The following is a 20,843-nucleotide window of genomic DNA, read 5'->3' as shown; positions in this document are numbered from 1 at the left end:
TTTATGTTCTGTTAACTTAAAAAGGTCAGTCAAGTACAAGTAAAATTTGGAAATCATATTTGACATAAATTCACTTACTCTTTGGTAGGTTATTAACGCAGATGTTACATGTACATGTACTATATATGTATATAAGGTCACTTAACAGACATATATGGAAGACCTTGTGGAAATATATCACTTTTCAACAGGCAAAAGGCTTATATTATTTCAAACTTTTAATCAAATTAGTGTTACACTAAGTTGAAACTGGATAATTCCTTTTTGGATTTTTTCTTTGATATTACTGAATGGTAAAGTTACTTCCATGTGAAATAAGTTTCAAAGAATTTTGCTTGATTTTAGTATCAATCTATTGAAAATCTAATGAGATTTATACCAGAGATTTTAGATATATCAAGGAAATCTTTAAAATTCTTGAAATAAAATCATTGTGAATTTAATTTAATTTCATTCATAGATTCTATTGTTATATTTTCATAGATATTAACAGAAACATATATTATGTATATATGTATCTGATATTAAATATGAACACTTATTGAAATGAAAATTAATCAATATACACTTAGATAAGTATCAACACAGGTAACTTTTACAGGTAAATTTACCTGTGGCATTGGGTCTGCCTTTAGGAAAAAGACTATAACCACTGTCACAACAAACTACCCTACAGCTAAATCCAAAATGTTGGCGTTCAGAGATACACCCCCGTACAAATGCAATCACACAAAAGCCTACACGATCACTGTTTTTAGTGCGATTACATCTTTGAGTATGAACAATACTAGTTCTTTGAACTTTTTACTCGGCAAAATAAACTTATCACCGTGCCCATGCACACATGCATATGCATATACTTATACTTCTGTGTGCACATTATCAGATACATTATATGACAACTGCTGTATTACAATCAATTTATGAAGGACAAAACTCCAAAGAACAGGAGGACTTAAGAACAACAGAAAATAAATTTCAATAATATTTACTCTAAACTGGTATTGTGATTTATAAAAAAAAATGTTTAATTATATGATATTAGCCTTTTCGGTAATTACTCTGTTAATACATTTATTGTTTTCTTATGTTTCACAGAATGTCTACATGCAAGTATCATTTCAATTGGAACCAGTCCAGGAGAAAAAATGTGTGAACAAAATGAAAGAAATCATTTTCAACTGTGGTAGCTTAATACTGTAATAGTTTTTGATATGAAAATAATTACTATCATCATATTCAAATTCCATATATATAATACATTTAATGTTGTAAACATTTTTGATCCAAATAATTACCATCATCATCTTCATTCCATATATACAATACACATTAGTGTTGTGATTTGTGAATTTTACTTGCATATATGCATATACTTGGTATTTGTTTATTTTCTATGACATCTACATGCTTGAAATAAAAAGAATAAATAAAACATTAAATTTATAACACAATATGACATTAGTTGTTAATATTTTTAGAAAACATATTAAGATTATTGTTAATAATACACTAATCATCATCTTCGGCATACTTTATTCAAAATAAATTAGATATTAATTTGCATAACACAGGTTGTCTTATGTTTTCCCTCCTTGACTATCAATCTTCTCTGATCACTCTGAAAATGGTGATTTTACCTTTTTCGGTCGCCACATGAACTGCCTTAAATCAATTATATCCAATGCAATGAGACAACTGCATTTATTATAACGCTGTAAGGCAATTCTGCAAGATCAGCTTACATTGTTAATTTACATTGAACATATACATGCACAGTATGGTACCTTATTTATATCTCCTTTCCTATTTTCAATATACCTTGATGACTTGGAATCTTATCTGGCGGAAAAAATATGTTAATTGTCTGACAACTATTGACAAATTATTTACAGATAATATTGAAATGTATCCCAAACTTTTATCATTTTATATGGCGATGACACTGTTCTACAACAAATGTTAAACGGATTTGAATAATATTGCATTACATTATTGCATTACATGGAAATTATAATTTAATATATCAGAAAGATAAAAGTTGTAATATTCTCAAAACGTAAATTGGCCCAACAACACCAGTTTACGTTATGGGATATAGAATTATTTTGATAAGAAGGGTATACATATCTATGTATATATTTTTTAACATTAATGGTAGCGTTTTTAAAGAAAAGGAAAAAAACTGCTGAACAAACAATTAAATCAGTGCATGTCTACTATTTTTAAGAAACAAAGGAATGTATCCCTTCCTGTTGATTTTAAACTGAAAATATTTTAGTCACTTGTAATGCCAGTTTTATTATACTCGTCAGAAGTATGGGGATTTGAAAATACAAATATTGTAGAAAAAATCATTTGTAATTTCCTCAAGTTAAAAAAGTGTATAAAACAATTCATGGTTTATGGCGAGCTAACAAGATACCCAATTGATATTGGAATAAAATGTAGAATGATTACTTTTTGGCATAATGTATACTTAACATGAAAATAGACCAGACGTTTTTAGCTCGCCTATTCGAAGAATAGGGGGAGCTAATGTTGTCACCCCGGCGTCGGCGTCAGCGTCGGCGTCCCATTTCACGTTAAAGTTTTTGAGCAAGCTTCTGTTTCGTCAATTGTTTAAGCTTAAGTCATCATAAATGTTTCTGATTTTATTTTCCTAATGTGTATGGATGCTGAACGTGATAATAAACCAATTTTGGGCCCTTTAGGTTTTTTTTGAGTCTGTTAATTTGTCATATTTCACGTTAAAGTTTTTGAGCAAGTTTCTATTTTGTCTATTGTTTAAGCTTAAGTCATCATAAATGTTTATGATTTTATTTTCCTAATGTGTATGGATGCTGAACGTGATAATACAACCAATTTGGGGCCCTTTAGGTTTTTTTTAGTCTGTTAATTTGTCATATTTCCATGTTTAAATAGTAAATACTTGAACAACAACTTCTTCTGAATAGGCGAGCTTTGCTGTTCTCCGACAGCTCTTGTTTAAATGGCTGTAAGATGTTTAAGATATTTTATCAGAGCTAGTTTAAATCATGTTTGGATATATCAATCAACTTGCTGTTTTACAAAAGACTAATTACAAAAACTTGTTAAAAGTAGACCAATTGACCAGTTTATTCAGAAATGGTATGACTATATTGATAAGTCTTCTTGAGGACTGACATATTCTATATTTAAGACATTTTGGCATAGAAAAATATGCCTCTTGTCTGTCTCTGCTGCAAAACAATACTTGTTAACTGATACTTTGGTCCCAGGAACTTAATGAGAATAGCAATTCAGAATGGATATTTTAATTGACATCAAATTAACAAGGAAAAGGTTAAAGATGCTATAAAGTCATTTGGCATATAACACCATAGGAAATATTAGAATGGGCTCCTAAGAGTTTAGCATATGTTTCTTATTTAACACCTTGGTGTCCAAGGAATCTTCAAAAGTCCAAACTGGAAGGAACACTAGAAAACTTTATTTCTTATTGAAAAAAAAATGTTGACTTTAGAAATATATCCTCCAATCATTGAGACCGAGCCATTTAGTACTTTCAGTACTTTGATTTACAACTTAAAATCAATTTGAGGTTTAGGGATTTCCTGTGCAGGCAGACCATTTTACCAGCCTACATATCGAGTAGAAACCCCCAGAAGCCCTGTAAGTAGAGGTAAAAATGTTATAATTCCCTTCTTCCTTAATTAATGACTGTCTTCTTCCCTATCTTTCCCTTCACATCGCCTCAGAATTGGGCTTTTGGTTGAGCGCTCGCACCTGTGTGCTAGGTTCTTGGTTCTGTCCTCTGGCCGAGATAGTGTCAAGGGATAAGACGGTCATAAGAAGAATAGAAAATGTATCCCAAATTGAGTCTATATAGACAGATACTAAACACAGATATGTTTACTGCATGGCGATGTAATAAATAATCATGTTGTCATTAATGTCACTCATATTAGATGATTTCTTCTTTGTGTATTACAGAGCTACCTGCTTTCAGGATAGATTATGATTGATAAGTTATTAGTGTTTACGAGTACGAAAAATTACGCCATTTCTCTTCCCAATATAACATAACGCTCATAAATACAGAGCGTAACAATCAATATAGCTATCCATACGAGCCGGATAACTTTATAGTGTGAATGAGCTTTACTTAGATTTGAACTATTTAGGAGTACATATCCACAAAAGATTTGAGCGACTAAGTGAACATAAAAATGGACCTTTGAATGGGTCCTTAATTCGGTCCCGGAACACGCGGAATTTGTTTGTTTGATTGATTAATCAACGTCTATTAACAGTCAGTGTCATGTAAGCACCCCACCCAACATGTATGCGATGTGTTGCGTGTATAGCTGTATGTAGTGTGTGTTTTGTGAGACTGCGGTATATTTGATCATGCAATAGGACCAGCAGGCACAATTCTTAGGACTTACCTACATGCAGGAAAAAGATTGTCGTTATGGACATAGAAGGCGTCACTTATCCGAGTGATGCCTACTTGTATGTCAGCTGGTTTTTTGTGTAAAAAAAAACAAAACAAAAAAAACCGAAAAAAAACGCTGCAACATTTACTGTATTTATATATTGATTTATCATGGAATGGGACTATATTATGCTGTATCTGAAATATAATCAAATCCAATATAAATATATCCCAATGATTTTGTCTATGGAAAGACCAGTATCAACTAATTGTATCTGATGTTTAAAAAGATGAGTTGTAACACCTGTCTATATCGCCTCCATAACTCTTGTAAACCAGGGGTCGTGAGTTCGATCCTAACTGGAGGCTTCATTAATTTATTTTTATAGGAAAATCCATTGTCAGCAACTCTCAGTTTCGATTGTCGTCATGGACACTCACTCCTCGTAAGCTTTGACAAAACATTATCCGTATGCAGTGCCCAGGACCCAGCTTCACGAATGTTTCTTTACTTTAAATAATCCCTTAACTTAAACTCCCCATAAGAAAGCATTACAGAAGTTAAGGACTCTTTCGTAAAATCTCTATTGATTTCCTATGAAGAATTTTAAGCTGATGAATGTTCATGAAACTGGACCTAGTTTACAAGACCAGTGCTCTTACCACTGAGCTATGGAGGAGATATTCAGCGTTTTTTATTTTGTCAAAAATGGTGGAATTACATTTTGATGTATCTACATCTAGTTTTAGATTCAATCATAGAATGCGACTAGTGAACGGTTTTTCTTTCTATAGGAACAAAATACATAATCAAAATCAAACACATCCTATTAATTTTATTACCTGAAAATCATGTGTTTGTCATGCATCTATAGCTAGTATAATATCATAACTATAGGTTCAGAGAGGAAACATGCTGTATCGGAAATCAAACGAATACATTTACCAAATGGCTTTATCTATGAGATCGATCAATTGTTATCTGTTGTATAAAAAGATGAGTTGTAACATCTGTCCATATCGCCTCCATAGCTCAGTGGTTAGAGCACTGGTCTTGTAAACCAGGGGTCGTGAGTTCGATCCTCACTGGAGGCTTGTTTAGAACATTTTTAAACAATTGAGTGTTTTGTGCATGATCTTCTTGCAATCTTCATGCAAAAATGTTTTCGTCTATGATCCGGAACCATAAAAAGGCCGTAATTGCCGATGATAATTTTTTTGGGGAATCTTTATTTTGAAGAATTTTTCTCTGAAATTAAAATTCATGAATGAAACCCATTTCCAACTACTGTATGTCTAATCCAGGTACAGCTTATTTGTCTTTACATGCTATAAAGTTCGTGTGGTATTGATGGTTACTGCCATTTATTATAAGCGTAACTTCATATTCTATCAATAACGTGCTAATCACAACCTACCTCAAAAGCAGGTAGCTCTACAATATACAACAAAAAACGGAATGTTCTTAAATGTGTCAATTGATGACAACAGCACCATTCTGTGCCCATGCATCAAACATACCTGTCTTTGAATGTCTGTCTACATAGACATCATGTCATCGTAAAAGACGACTAAACTTGAGATATTTATTATAAATTAGTCGTTAATTCACTCGCCTTTTACAATCTTTCAACGGGACAGTTGATTCTATTTTAAATGCCCTAACTCCAGAGTTTCGACGGAGGAAGTCTATTCCATCGACTGCTCCAAAATGTAGGATAGCAATCTGGTCTTTCAAGGATCTTTATAGTGTGAATGAGCTTTACTTAGATTCGACCTATTTAGGAGTACATATCCACAAAAGATTTGAGGGACGTAGTGAACATAAAAAGTGGACCTTTGAATGGGTCCTTAATTCGGTCCCGGAACACGCAGAATTTGTTTGTTTGATTAATCAACGTCTATTAACAGTCAGTGTCATGTAAGCATCCCACCCAAGCGTGTATGACTGTATGTAGTGTGTGTTTTGTGAGACTGCGGTATATTTGATCATGCAATAGGACCAGCAGGTACAATTCTTAGGACTTACCTACATGCAGGAAAAAGATTGTCGTTATGGACATAGAAGGCCTCAATTATCCTAATGATGCCTACTTGTATTTCTGCTTGTTGGTTTTTTATCGCAAAAAATGCGAAAATTTTTACTGTATACTATTGAACGTCTGTCTCTCTTCCTTTATGAACAAAATACATGATCAAAATCAAAGCTGGTATAATATCTACAAGCCCAGATAGGTCCAGTTTCGATTGTCGTCATGGACGCTAACTCCTCCTAAACTATGACGAAACATTATCCGTATGCAGTACCCAGGGCTCAGTTTAACAAATGTTCCTTTACTTTAGAGAACTCCCTAACTCAAACTCCCCCGTAAGAAAGCATTAAAGAAGTTACATGTAAGGATTCTTCCTTAAAATCTGTATTAATTTCATATGGAGAATTTCAAGTTAATGAATGTTCATGAAACTGGACCCTAGTTTACAAGACCAGTTCTCTAACCACTGATCTATGGAGGCGATGTCTACTTGTTTTTCAGATTTTGTTATTTGGTGGAATTACATTTTGATGTATCTACATCTAGTTTTAGATTCAATCATAGAATGCGATTAGTGAACGGTTTTTCTTTCTATAGGAACAAAATACATAATCAAAATCAAACACATCCTATTAATTTTATTACCTGAAAATCATGTGTTTGTCATGCATCTATAGCTAGTATAATATCACAACTATAGGTTCAGAGAGGAAACATGCTGTATCGGAAATCAAACGAATACATTTACCAAATGGCTTTATCTATGAGATCGATCAATTGTTATCTGTTGTATAAAAAGATTACTCTAAAGCAACTGCGAATAATGTGAGGACACTCAATATTGTGAAGATTTTTGTGTTATGGCATATTCATATAAAGCCTCCTCACAGCCACCTCAGGCCACCACAAGCCTTCTCGAGAGCCACCTCTTGCCATCAGTGATGTAGACTCTGCTATGTAAGTATTCAATCTCTTAATATTCATTGTCTCATGTCGTTAAGTGAAACAGAAGTTGCGAATTGATTCCTTACTTAATCAATTAAAAACAATAGAGTCTGGTTACTTGTGTACAGTTGTATCCATTTCCTCAAGATTTTTTTCAATTTGTCTTGAAATCTCATTTCAGAATTTGTTTGTTGCAATAGTTGTAAATAAGATGCCTTCTATCATTTACAGTTTGAAATCCTGTCATCATCTTAATTGGACTGTCTGAGCCTCTTAATAAGCTGTCTCCTGCCTCCTATATACAGTTGACTAAGTACCTAGACCAACTCGCCAAATTCTGGGTCATCATACTTTGATAGTGATTTTGGTTTAAGGTATGACTAAAATGTGCTTCATTGAAAATACAGTATAATTTTATTATTCCTATTGCCAATATAAATGTTGCTTACCGACAAAACAGTTAAAAATGATTAATGTATTTAAAATTATCCTTTTGCTGTAATATTATTCCAATGGATGGCATTCAATATAATTATGAGCATATTAAAAGCTTTAAACAAAGAATCCTTTGTTGAACAATTCAAAGAAAGTAAATTCATAAACTATCTTCATTTATTCATCCTTTACAAATGTTTCTTTTGCAGGTCAAACCACTTGTGGACTGATTGAGCTTCACACTAAGCATTCTTCTGCCATTTTAGAAGTGGATTGTGAAGCAGGCAAATGACAACAAGCATCAATCATAACATTTTTTAATGCTGCCTATTATTTCACAAACATGTAATATATATGCTTGTGATATAGTAGAAGGTTCCAAGCCCTTGTAAAAGCAGAGGAGAATTGTTTATGATTTGTGACACATTTATTGACTAAGGTTTGAAGAATGTGGTGATGATCATACATTTTCTTTAACATGCTTTCCTTTTGAAAAAGCAACTCTTTTTTTGTGAAAAATGAATCATTAAATTGTTTATCATTTCCAACATACTCAAGCAATGTTTTTTTTCTTCATATTTGCTACATTCTGGAACAATTTTGTCAGTTTCATTAATTTCAATTGAATATAAAATGTTAAAGTAAATGAAATAAAAGCAATGATTTTTTTAAAGTTATGATACTCTATAGATAAAGTAACAAACATGTTTAATCTTAATAGTTTCTTTTAAATTTATACTTTCAGATGAAGGAGAGAGAAAAACAATAAAGAATTCCAAATGATTTCAATTCTGAATATCATTTTCTTCTTTCTCCATCACTTTTTCATTTTTCCCCACTTTTCCCTTCCTTTCCTGTCTTTTTTCTCTCTTTTTTTTCCTCATATCGATTCAAGATATTAAAACAATTCTGTTTTCCTCTAATTTCTAAATTTTTCTTTTTTTTCTTCCTTCCTTCTTTCTTTTCTTCCTTCTTTTTCCCCTTCCCTTTTCTTTTTTTCCTCTTTTTTCTTCTTTTCCCCCCTTTTTTCCTTTCTTTTTTCTCTCTTTTCTTCTCTTTTTCCTTCTTTTTTCCTTCCTTTCTTCTCTTTCTTCTTTCTTTTTTTTTTATGGTTAGCTCTGGAGACTAATGGGCTATGGCTTTAGCGCAGTGGTTAGAGCACTGGTCTTGTAAACCAGGGGTCGTGAGTTCGATCCTCACTGGAGGCTTGTTTAGAACATTTTTACACAAATGAGTGTATTGTGCATGACGGCAATCTTCATGCAAAAATGTTTTCGTCTATGATCCGGAACCATAAAAAGGCCGTAATTGCCGATGATTTTTTTTTGGGGAATCTTTATTTTGAAGAATATTTCTCTGAAATTAAAATTCATGAATGAAACCCATTTCCAACTACTGTATGTCTAATCCAGGTACAGCTTATTTGTCTTTACATGCTATAAAGTTCGTGTGGTATTGATGGTTACTGCCATTTATTATAAGCGTAACTTCATATTCTATCAATAACGTGCTAATCACAACCTACCTCAAAAGCAGGTAGCTCTACAATATACAACAAAAAACGGAATGTTCTTAAATGTGTCAATTGATGACAACAGCACCATTCTGTGCCCATGCATCAAACATACCTGTCTTTGAATGTCTGTCTACATAGACATCATGTCATCGTAAAAGACGACTAAACTTGAGATATTTATTATAAATTAGTCGTTAATTCACTCGCCTTTTACAATCTTTCAACGGAACAGTTGATTCTATTTTAAATGCCCTAACTCCAGAGTTTCGAGGGAGGAAGTCTATTCCATCGACTGCTCCAAAATGTAGGATAGCAATCTGGTCCTTCAAGGATCTGTTCACACGGTAATGTGCCTCTCCAGTCTCCATCCAGTAACACTCTGTCAAGTACTTTTCACGACATTATGCCTCTAGTTGCTGCACAGAACACACTTGAAAAGGTTGGAGCATGGAATCAACCATACGACTCACTTATATATCTTCAAAACCTACTAAAATGATTTCTGTCTATAGTACACAAATAACTGGTCAAAGTCAAATACTTATTTTTGAATCATTAGCCTCACTAGCTCAGTGTATTGTAAACCAGGGGTCGTGAGTTCGATCCTCACTGGAGGTTTCAATAATTTATTTTATAGGAAAATCGGTTGTCCACAACTTTCAGTTTCAATTGTCGTCATGGACGCTCACTCCTCCTAAACTATGACGAAACATTATCCGTATGCAGTACTCAGGGCTCGGTTTCACGAATGTTCCTTTACTTTAAAATATCCCTAACTTAAACTCCCCCGTAAGAAAGCATTACAGAAGTTAAGGATTCTTCCTTAAAATCTGTATTGATTTCCTATGGAGACTTTTAAGTTAAAGAATGTTCACGAAATTGGACCCTAGTTTACAAGACCAGTGCTCTATCCACTGAGCTATGGGACGATGTCTACTTGTATTTCAGCTTTTGTTATTTTGTCAAAAATGGTGGAATTACATTTTGATGTATCTACATCTAGTTTTAGATTCAATCATAGAATGCGACTAGTGAACGGTTTTTCCTTCTATTGGAACAAAATACATAATCAAAATCAAACATATCCTATTAATTTTTATCACCTTAAAACTTAAAATCACGTGCTTGTCATGTATCTATAGCTTGTATGATATCACAACTGCCTCCATAGCTCAGTGGTCTTGTAAACCAGGGTCGTGAGTTCGATCCTCACTGGAGACTTGTATAATACACATTTTCACAAATAAGTAAATTCCTGTTTTGTAAATGACGACAATCTTCATGCAAATGAGAAGTATTTACTGTATTATCAGTAAGCTAAATAAGGCCCCATTTGCCGATGATATTTTTGGGGAATCTTTATTTTGAAGACGTTTTATCTGAAATTCAAAGTCATGAATGAAACCTTTTCCCATTATGTCTAATACAAGTACAGATTATTTGTTTTTACATACTACACACATGTATTGATGGTTACTGCCATTGCTTATAAGCGTAACTTTATTTTTATCAATAACGTAACAATCCAATCCTACCTTAAAAGCGAGTAGCTCTACAATATACAAAAACGGAATGTTCTTAAATGTGTCAATTTGATGACAACAGCACCATTCTGTGCCCAGTGCATTAAACAAAATTGTCTTTGAATGTCTGTCAACATGACAACATATTATCGTTGCAAAAACGACTAAAATTGAGATATTTTAATTTTCTATCCTCCTTACTGACGTTTTTGTTCCTAGCGTCTTCATTAACACCACTACAATGTTAGCCACGAGTTGACGCTCGCCTGGGCGAGGAAAGCCTCGCCGAGACATGACAACCAGTCTGACCGTTAAGCAAGAGTAGAATTGTCCACTTTTATAGACTAAGGTATGTTTTGGCAAAGGGATAGAAACTCATAGCCTCGATCCAAGGACGAGTCCACAACTAAAGGCCAACGGTGAGCGATGTTAAGGGAGACGTTAGGAAGAAAAAGTCATAAAGGAAAAAGTGAAAAGATAAAGTCCTTAATTAACTCGCCTTTTACAATCTTTCAGTGGGACAGTAGATAAAAAGTCTATCTTTTCGGACGTTGTACATCTATATATATATATGGATTTCGCCGTTACTATTCAAATATATACAACTGTGGACTTTTCATAGCCGGCCAATTAGATTGCAGCCGAAGTCTCGTTCATGCATATTATATCGGCAACACCACCAGTATGAATTTTAATTAGCTGACGTTCAAAGTGTTTGACATAATTGGGCTTTTTTCATGCAATAGGACCAGCAGGTACAATGCTATCGACTTACCAACATGCAGGAAAAAGATTGTCGATATAGACATAGAATGCCTCACTTATCCGAGTGATGCCTACTTGTATTTCTGCTGTTGTGTTGTGGTTATTTTAGCGTAAAAAAACGCGGAAACATTTACAGTATTTATATATTGATTTATCATAGAATTAGACTATTGAACGTATGTCTCTCTTCTTTATGAACAAAATACATGATCAAAACCGTAGCTGGTATAATATCTACAAGTCCAGATAAGAAGTATGCTGTAATTTGAAATAAAATCAAAACCAATACAAATATAACCCAATGACTTTATCTATGAAAAGACCAGTATTAATTAATTGTTATCTGATGTCAGGCTACCATTGACGCAAAAACGCAACTGCGAGCACATCAATCAATTTTCAAAAAAAAACAAAAAAAAAAATCATAGTCATAACTACACGTAATCGAGACTAACATTAAACCTTTTAATTTGTTATCCGAATCGCCTACTTTTTAGGTTCACATTTTCCGGAAAATTATGTTTCCGTTTCCAGGGTTTACAATTATGGCAATTATTGGTGCGAGGTCGTGTCAGAAAATTGACGTTTTTAAGCCGAAAACCCGACATGAACAAGACACTAATAAGAAGTTATATCCCAATATACACAAGATCTTTCAGACCTTAATAACGATGCTACTAACAACGGCAACAGCAGTAAGAAGCATACTAGAGTGTTATGAAGCGCCTTAGGGCCCTAAAACCTGCGAGCATGGGTTCTGGCTCTGTTACATGTGCACCGCGACATGCCCATAGACGCGGATACCCTTATTGACATTTTCGATGGGCAAAAAAATCGGAGGATGTTATAACAATTAACTTTTATATGTGATTAGTCTTCGTCGCTATCACAATAAAATAAGGGCACAATAGCTCAGTGGTTAGGGCACTGGTCTTGTAAACCAGGGGTCGTGAGTTCGATCCTCACTGGAGGTTTCATTAATTTATTTTATATGAAAATCGTTTGTCCACAACTTTCAGATTCGATTGTCGTCACTGACGCTCACTCTTCCTGAGCATGACAAATCATTATCCGTATGCAGTGCCCAGGGCTCAGTTTCACGATTGTTCCTTTACTTTAGAGCATTCCTTAACTAAACTCCCCCGTAAGAAAGCATTGCTGAAGTTAAGTAATCTTCCTTAAAATCTGTATTGATTTCCTATGGAGAATGTTTAATTAATGAATGTTCATGAAACTGGACCCTTGTTTACAAGACCAGTGGTCTAACCACTGAGCTATGGGACGATGTCTACTTGTATTTCAGCTTTTATTATTTTGTCAAGAATAATGGATTCACATTTTGATGTATCTAGATTGAGTTTTAGATCAAAAACAGAATGCGACTAGTGAACGGTTTTTCTTTCTATAGGAACAAAATACATAATCAAAATCAAACACATCCTATTATTTTTTATCACCTGAAAACCATGTGCTTGTCATGTATCTATAGCTAGTATGATATCACAACTATAAGTTCAGAGAGGAAACATGCTGTATCGTAAATCAAACAAATACATTTACCAAATGATTTTATCTATGATATCAATCAATTGTTATATGTTGTATATAAAGATGAAGTGTAACATCTGTCCATATCGCCTCCATAGCTCAGTGGTTAGAGCACTGGTCTTGTAAACCAGGGGTCGTGAGTTCGATCCTCACTGGAGGCTTGTTTAGTACACTTTTACACATATAAGTAAATTCTGTTTTGTCCATGACGACAATCTTCATGCAAATGAGAAGTATTTACTGTATGAGCTAAATAAGGCCCCATTTGCCGAAAATATTTTTTGGGGAATCTTTATTATTATAAGAAGTTTTCGCTGAAATTCAAAGTCATGAATGAAACCTATTCCCAGCTATGTCTAATACAAGTACAGATTATTTGTTTTTACATACTACACACATGTATTGATGGTTACTGCCATTGTTTATAAGCGTAACTTTATTTTGTTATCAATAACGTAACAATCCAACCCTACCTTAAAAGCGAGTAGCTCTACAATATACAAAAACGGAATGTTCTTAAATGTGTCAATTTGATGACAACAGCACAATTCTGTGCCCATGCATCAAACATACCTTTCTTTGAATATTCCTCTACACAAACATCATATTATCGTAAAAGACGACTAAAATTGAGATATTTTAATTTTCTATCCATCTTAACTGACGTTTTTGTTCCTAGCGTCTCCCTGAACACCACTACAATTTTTGCCACGAGTTGACCGCTCGACTGGGGGAGGATCCTCACCTAGACATGGCAACCAGTCTGACCGCTCGCCTGGGCGAGGAAAGCCTTCCCGAGACAAGATAACCAGTCTGACCGCAAAGCAAGAGAAGAACCGCCACATTGATACACTAAGGTGTGTTTTGGCAAAGGGATAGAACTCAGAGCCTTATCCAGGGCGAGTCCACAACTAAAGGCCTACAGTTAGGCAATGTCGGGGGAGACGTTAGCAAAATGAAGGTCATCAAGGAAAAAGTGAAATTTTTTTTCGGAATCTTTATTTTCTAGATGTTTTCTCTAAAATTCAAATTCATAAATGAAACCCATTCCCAACTACTGTATGTCTAATCCAGGTACAGCTTATTTGTCTTTACATGCTATAAAGTTCGTGTGGTATTGATGGTTACTGCCTTTTTTTATAATCGTAACTTCATATTCTATCAATAACGTGCTAATCACAACCTACCTCAAAAGCAGGTAATGCTAAACTAAATGTGTTAGTTTGATGACAACAGCATCATTCCCTCCCCATTCATCAAGCATACCTGTCTTTCCATATCTGTCTACATAGACATCATATTATCGTAAAAGACGACTAAAATTGAGATATTTTTAACTTTCTATCCTTCTTAACTGACGTTTTTGTTCCTAGCGTCTCCGTGAACACTACTACAATTTTGGCCACGAGTTCAAAGCCTCGCCGAGACATGGCAACCAGTCTGACCGCTAAGCAAGAGTAGAATTGTCACTTTTATAGACTAAGGTGTGTTTTGGTAAACGGATAGAACTCAAAGCCCGATCCAAGGACGAGTCCACAACTAAAGGCCAACGGTGAGCGATGTTTAGGGAGACGTTAGGAAGAAAAAAGTCATAAAGGAAAAAGTGAAAAGATAAAGTCCTTAAATTAACTCGTCTTTTACAATCTTTCAACGGGACATTAGATTCTATTTCAATCTCCTAACTTCAGGATTTCATTGGAGAAAGTCTATTCCATCGACTGCTCCAGAATTTAGGCTAGCAATCTGGTGTCTTCAGGATCTGTTCACTCAGAACACGTAACACTCTGTCAAGTACCTTTCCAGACATTATGCCTCTAGTTGCTGCAGTTCGATGGGTCCCTTTTTCTTTGGAAGCCTAACAATAATGGCCTCCATGTACCGAAATTTGACTTTCTCCCTATCTTGTTGCAGAGGTTGTGCAGTATAGTAAATGCCGTTTCCAGATCTGGTTTGATGGCTTCAGCAGGAAGCTCATCTGGCCCTGAAGCTTTCCTCAGTTTCCTTGCTTCTTATTTCGACGGTTTGTCACAATTGGTAGGCCGCTGATTCTCCGCTGATGTAATACCGGATACTATATCAGGGTTTGGTCTGTTAAGAAGTTTCTGAAAGTGATGGATCAATCGCTGATCTTCAATTTTTATACGGCATTCCCATCCCTGTCCTTTGCTGGTTTATCTGTATGCTGGAACTGACCTGCCAGGCCTTTCAGGTTCTCTTGTACTTCGTCCGATCGACTATCAATGTAGTCTCTCTTGTCTTTCCTGGTGTATCTTTTAAACTCTTTATTGCTCTCTTTCCTAGATTGCCCAATTTTGCATCACGGAGAAGTTCCTTACCTTTCTCTATATGTTAAAGCAAACCAGTCGCCCAACTTCTTTTACGCTGAGCGCTTAGCAGGAGAAGGAACTACTACCTTTACATACTATGGTATTTTACAGCTTAGAATACACTTGAAAAGGTTGGAGCATGGAATCAACCATACGACTCACTTATGTTTACCTTCAAAACAAATGATTTCTGTCTATAGTACACAAATAACTGATCAAAGTCAAATACTTATTTTTGAATCAATAGTCTCACTAGCTCAGTGAATTGTAAACCAGGGGTCGTGAGTTCGATCTTCAATATGGCTAGAATCTTAATGCTCACGAAAACGTTTTGATCAATTGATGTCTGTTTTTTTATGCAGATGTTGAATAGAGAATATATTTTATCACCAAACGACTAGAAAATATATTTAATGTGTGGCTAGATTCTACACGTTAGGAAACAAAAGGATAATTAAAACAATTACGTGTACTTTCTAATGCTATGACCATATTCATAATACTAATAATATAATATCTAAACATCTACAGGCTGAAATAATGAAACGTGTGTCAAGCATAAGGTTCGGATTTAATCAATTGTAGAAAAGATGAGTTATAACAGATGTCAAGAATGACCATATCGCCTCCATAGCTCAGTGGTTAGAGCACTGGTCTTTTAAACCAGGGGTCGTGGAGTTCGATCCTCACTGGGGGCTAGAGAAAGTAATTTTGGACAAAAAGATTTTAATAACTTAATTTTATACACGTGTATGTTTTCACGCAGATGTCGAATGAAAAATGAATTCGACACCAAAATCTTCCTTGAAAAATATTAAGATATACTTGTTTATTTCTTAACATTCTTAACAAATTCATACAATAAAACACAAAATAAAGTTCAGAGAATCATATTAACACTATAAAATAAAATGGGAAGTCAATAATATGATATGTTCAAACCAAATGCAGGTAGGGTGTTTTCTCTTCTTCCTAACTTACTTTATCTTTCCTAATGCTTCCCTTGGCACCGCCTCACTTTTGGCCTTGAGTTAAGCATTCGCCCCTGTGAGGAAGGCACTGGGTTCTGTCTCTTGGCCGAGGCACACCAAAGTCTATAAAAGTGGTAGTTTCTGCTCCTGCTTGGCGCTCAGCATTCAGGGAGTGGGACGACTGGTTCGCCCGTTGTCAGTATAATGTGACCGGGTGGGGTGTGTTGCTTGGTGTCTTCGGTGGCATGCTTCAGTGATATAGCACTATAAAAAGGGCAACAGTTCCACTATACAAGAAGACACAACATGAAAATACCACAGTCTCCCAAAACACGCACCTCGCCCAACATACACGCAACACACCACATACATGGGTGACCGTCCTTACATGACCAAAGCTGTTAATATGACGTTAATTAATCAAACAAACAAACAAACCAAATGTTTAAATAAGATAAGAAGATGAATTGTGTGCTAGAGGTACAGTATCAATCGTACGTTATCTGTTGTAATGGACGGATCAGATATAACAACAGTCGACTCTTTCGCCTCCATAGCTCAGTGGTTATAGCACTGGTTTTGTAAACCAGGGGTCGTGAGTTCGATCCTCACTGGAGGCTTGTTTAGTACACTGTTACACATGTAAGTAAATTCTGTTTTGTCCATGACGACAATCTTCATGCAAATGAGAAGTATTTACTGCATGAGCTAAATAAGGCCCCATTTGCCGAAAATATTTTTTGGGGAATCTTTATTATTATAAGAAGTTTTCACTGAAACTCAAAGTCATGAATGAAACCTATTCCCAGCTATGGCTAATACAAGTACAGATCATTTGTTTTTACATACTACACACATGTATTGATGGTTACTGCCATTGTTTATAAACGTAACTTTATTTTGTTATCAATAACGTAACAACCCAACCCTACCTTAAAATCGAGTAGCACTATAATTTACAAAAACGGAATGTTCTTAAATGTGTCAATTTGATGACAACAGCACAATTCTGTGCCCATGCATCAAACATACCTTTCTTTGAATATTCCTCTACACAAACATCATATTATCGTAAAAGACGACTAAAATTGAGATATTTTAATTTTCTATCCATCTTAACTGACGTTTTTGTTCCTAGCGTCTCCCTGAACACCACTACAATTTTTGCCACGAGTTGACCGCTCGACTGGGGGAGGATGCCTCACCTAGACATGGCAACCAGTCTGACCGCTCGCCTGGGCGAGGAAAGCCTTCCCGAGACAAGATAACCAGTCTGACCGCAAAGCAAGAGAAGAATTGCCACATTGATAGACTAAGGTGTGTTTTGGCAAAGGGATAGAACTCAGAGCCTTATCCAGGGCGAGTCCACAACTAAAGGCCTACAGTTAGGCAATGTCGGGTGAGACGTTAGCAAAAATGAAGGTCATCAAGGAAAAAGTGAAACGATAAAGTCCTAAATTTACCCGCCTTTTAAAAATCTTTCAATGGGACAGTAGATTCTATTTGAAATGTCCTAACTTCAGGATTTCATCGGAGGAAGTCTACTTCATCGACTGCTCCAGAATTTAGGCTAGCAATCTGGTGTCTCCAGGATCTGTTCACTCAGAACACGTAACACTCTGTCAAGTACCTTTCCAGACATTATGCCTCTAGTTGCTGCAGTTCGATGGGTCCCTTTTCTTTGTAAGCCTAACAATAATGGCCTCCATGTACCGAAATCTTGACTTTCTCCCTATGTTGTTGCAGAGGTTGTGCAGTATATTGAATGCCGTTTCCAGATCTGGTTTGATGGCGTCAGCAGGAAGCTCATCTGGCCCTGAAGCTTTCCTCAGTTTCCTTGCTTCTTATTTCGACGGTTTGTCACAATTGGTAGGCCGCTGTTTCTCCGCTGATGTAATACCGGATACTGTATCAGGGTTTGGTCTGTTAAGAAGTTTCTGATAGTGATGGACCAATCGCTGATCTTCAATTTTTTATACGGCATTCCCATCCCTGTTCTATGCTGGTTTATCTGTATGCTGGAACTGACCTGCCAGGCCTTTCAAATTCTCTTGTACTTCGTCCGATCGACTATCAATGTAGTCTCTCTTGTCTTTCCTGGTGTATCTTTTAACCTCTTTATTGAATGATGTATATTCTTCTGCTCTTTGTATAACATTGACCACTCTTTCTTAGATTGCTCAATTTTGCATCACGGAGAAGTTCCTTACCTTTCTCTATATGTTAGAGCAAACCAGCCGCCCAACTTCTTTTACGCTGAGCGCTTAGCAGGAAGGAACTACCACCTTTACATACTGTTGTATTTTACAGCTTAGAATACACTTGAAAAGGTTGGAGCATGGAATCAACCATATGACTCACTTATATTACCTTCAAATAAATGATTTCTGTCTATAGTACACAAATAACTGATCAAAGTCAAATACTTATTTTTGAATCATTAGCCTCACTAGCTCAGTGAATTGTAAACCAGGGGTCGTGAGTTCGATCTTCAATATGGCTAGAATCTTAATGCTCACGAAAACGTTTTGATCAATTTATGTCTGTTTTTATCCAGATGTTGAATAGAGAATATATTTATCACCAAACGACTAGAAAATATATTTAATTTGTGGCTTGATTCTACTCGTTAGGAAACAAAAGGATAATTAAAACAATTACGTGTACTTTCTAATGCTATGACCATATTCATAATACTAATAATATAATATCTAAACATCTACAGGCTGAAATAATGAAACGTGTGTCAAGCATAAGGTTCGGATTTAATCAATTGTAGAAAAGATGAGTTATAACAGATGTCAAGAATGACCATATCGCCTCCATAGCTCAGTGTTTAGAGCACTGGTCTTGTAAACCAGGGGTCATGAGTTCGATCCTCACTGGGGGCTAGAGGAAGTCATTTTGGACAAAAAGATTTTAATACTGAATCTTATACACGTGTATGTTTTCACGCAGATGTAGAATGAAAAATGAATTCGACACCAAAATCTTCCTTGAAAAATATTAAGATATACTTGTTTATTTCTTAACATTCTTAACAAATGCATACAATAAAACACAAAATAAAGTTCAGAGAATCATATTAACACTATAAAATAAAATGGGAAGTCAATAATATGATATGTTCAAACCAAATGCAGGTAGGGTGTTTTCTCTTCTTCCTAACTGACTTTATCTTTCCTAATGCTTCCCTTGGCACCGCCTCACTTTTGGCCTTGAGTTAAGCATTCGCCCCTGTGAGGAAGGCTCTGGGTTCTGTCCCTTGGCCGAGACACAACAAAGTCTATAAAAGTGGTAGTTTCTGCTCCTGCTTGGCGCTTAGCATTCAGGGAGTGGGACGACTGGTTCGCCCGTTGTCAGCATAATGTGACCGGGTGGGGTGTGTTGCTTGGTGTCTTCGGTGGCATGCTTCAGTGATATAGCACTATAAAAAGGGCAACAGTTCCACTATACAAGAAGACACAACATGAAAATACCACAGTCTCCCAAAACACGCACCTCGCCCAACATACACGCAACACACCACATACATGGGTGACCGTCCTTACATGAACAAAGCTGTTAATATGACGTTAATTAATCAAACAAACAAACAAACCAAATGTTTAAATAAGATAAGAAGATGAATTGTGTGCTAGAGGTACGGTATCAATCGTACGTTATCTGTTGTAATGGACGGATCAGATATAACAACAGTCGACTCTATCGCCTCCATAGCTCAGTGGTTAGATCACTGGTCTTGTAAACCAGGGGTCGTGAGATCGATCCTCACTGGAGGCTTCTTTAAGAATTTTTTATACCAATAACTGCACAATCTCTAAAGCAATGTTGTGTAAGAAGAAAAGGCGTCTCTGTATGATTATAAGCCGAAATTCCCATCAATGTTATTTTTTTTAAATTCAAGTCTGAACTTTCCAAAAAACTAATTTGAAATGTAATTTTTAAAATGATCACTGTCCTGCATGCAGAATGTTAGAATACGTCGATTTCGAGATTCCAAAATGACGTGTCGAAGAAACGATTCACCGTCAATTAGAATTAGTTCCACCTTTCCATGATTATGACGTCATATTTTTACGTGTTTTGTGACGTCACAGTCACCGTAAGGTGGGACCAATCGACGGTAAATATTACTTTACCCACATCGCCTTGGTATCTCAATACTACCATATTGTCTTTTCTCTTCTAGCTGACTTTATTTATTTTACCTACCGTCTCTCTTGACACCGTCTCACTTTTGAGCGTTCGCCCCTGTGAAGAACATCCTAGGCTCTACCCCTGTCCGAAAGTGGCAGCTTCTGCTCTTGTTTATCCTCAGCACCAAGTCATCCCACTCCCTTACTGTTGATCATTA

At 35.6% G+C, this 20,843-nt stretch overlaps 6 non-coding genes across 6 annotated transcripts; all 6 read left to right on the top strand.

The window, feature by feature from the left end:
• The first annotated feature begins 5,445 nt into the window (after window positions 1–5,445).
• On the top strand, window positions 5,446–5,518 carry Trnat-ugu (transfer RNA threonine (anticodon UGU)). Its single transcript has one exon. It is a non-coding gene; the product is annotated as a tRNA-Thr (tRNA).
• A 7,026-nt stretch (window positions 5,519–12,544) lies between these two features.
• On the top strand, window positions 12,545–12,614 carry Trnat-ugu (transfer RNA threonine (anticodon UGU)). The gene has a single exon. It is a non-coding gene; the product is annotated as a tRNA-Thr (tRNA).
• A 662-nt stretch (window positions 12,615–13,276) lies between these two features.
• Trnat-ugu (transfer RNA threonine (anticodon UGU)) lies at window positions 13,277–13,349 on the top strand. Its single transcript has one exon. It is a non-coding gene; the product is annotated as a tRNA-Thr (tRNA).
• A 3,684-nt stretch (window positions 13,350–17,033) lies between these two features.
• Window positions 17,034–17,106, top strand: Trnat-ugu (transfer RNA threonine (anticodon UGU)). Its single transcript has one exon. It is a non-coding gene; the product is annotated as a tRNA-Thr (tRNA).
• Window positions 17,107–19,304: 2,198 nt separating this feature from the next.
• Window positions 19,305–19,377, top strand: Trnat-ugu (transfer RNA threonine (anticodon UGU)). Its single transcript has one exon. It is a non-coding gene; the product is annotated as a tRNA-Thr (tRNA).
• An 819-nt stretch (window positions 19,378–20,196) lies between these two features.
• Window positions 20,197–20,269, top strand: Trnat-ugu (transfer RNA threonine (anticodon UGU)). The gene has a single exon. It is a non-coding gene; the product is annotated as a tRNA-Thr (tRNA).
• The last annotated feature ends 574 nt before the right edge of the window (window positions 20,270–20,843 follow it).

Source organism: Argopecten irradians, chromosome 15 (genome assembly GCF_041381155.1).
Source record: "Argopecten irradians isolate NY chromosome 15, Ai_NY, whole genome shotgun sequence".
Classification (NCBI taxonomy): Eukaryota; Metazoa; Mollusca; class Bivalvia; order Pectinida; family Pectinidae; genus Argopecten; species Argopecten irradians.
Note: the sequence above shows the minus strand (reverse complement) of the source record. Positions and strands in the feature narration are given on the sequence as shown.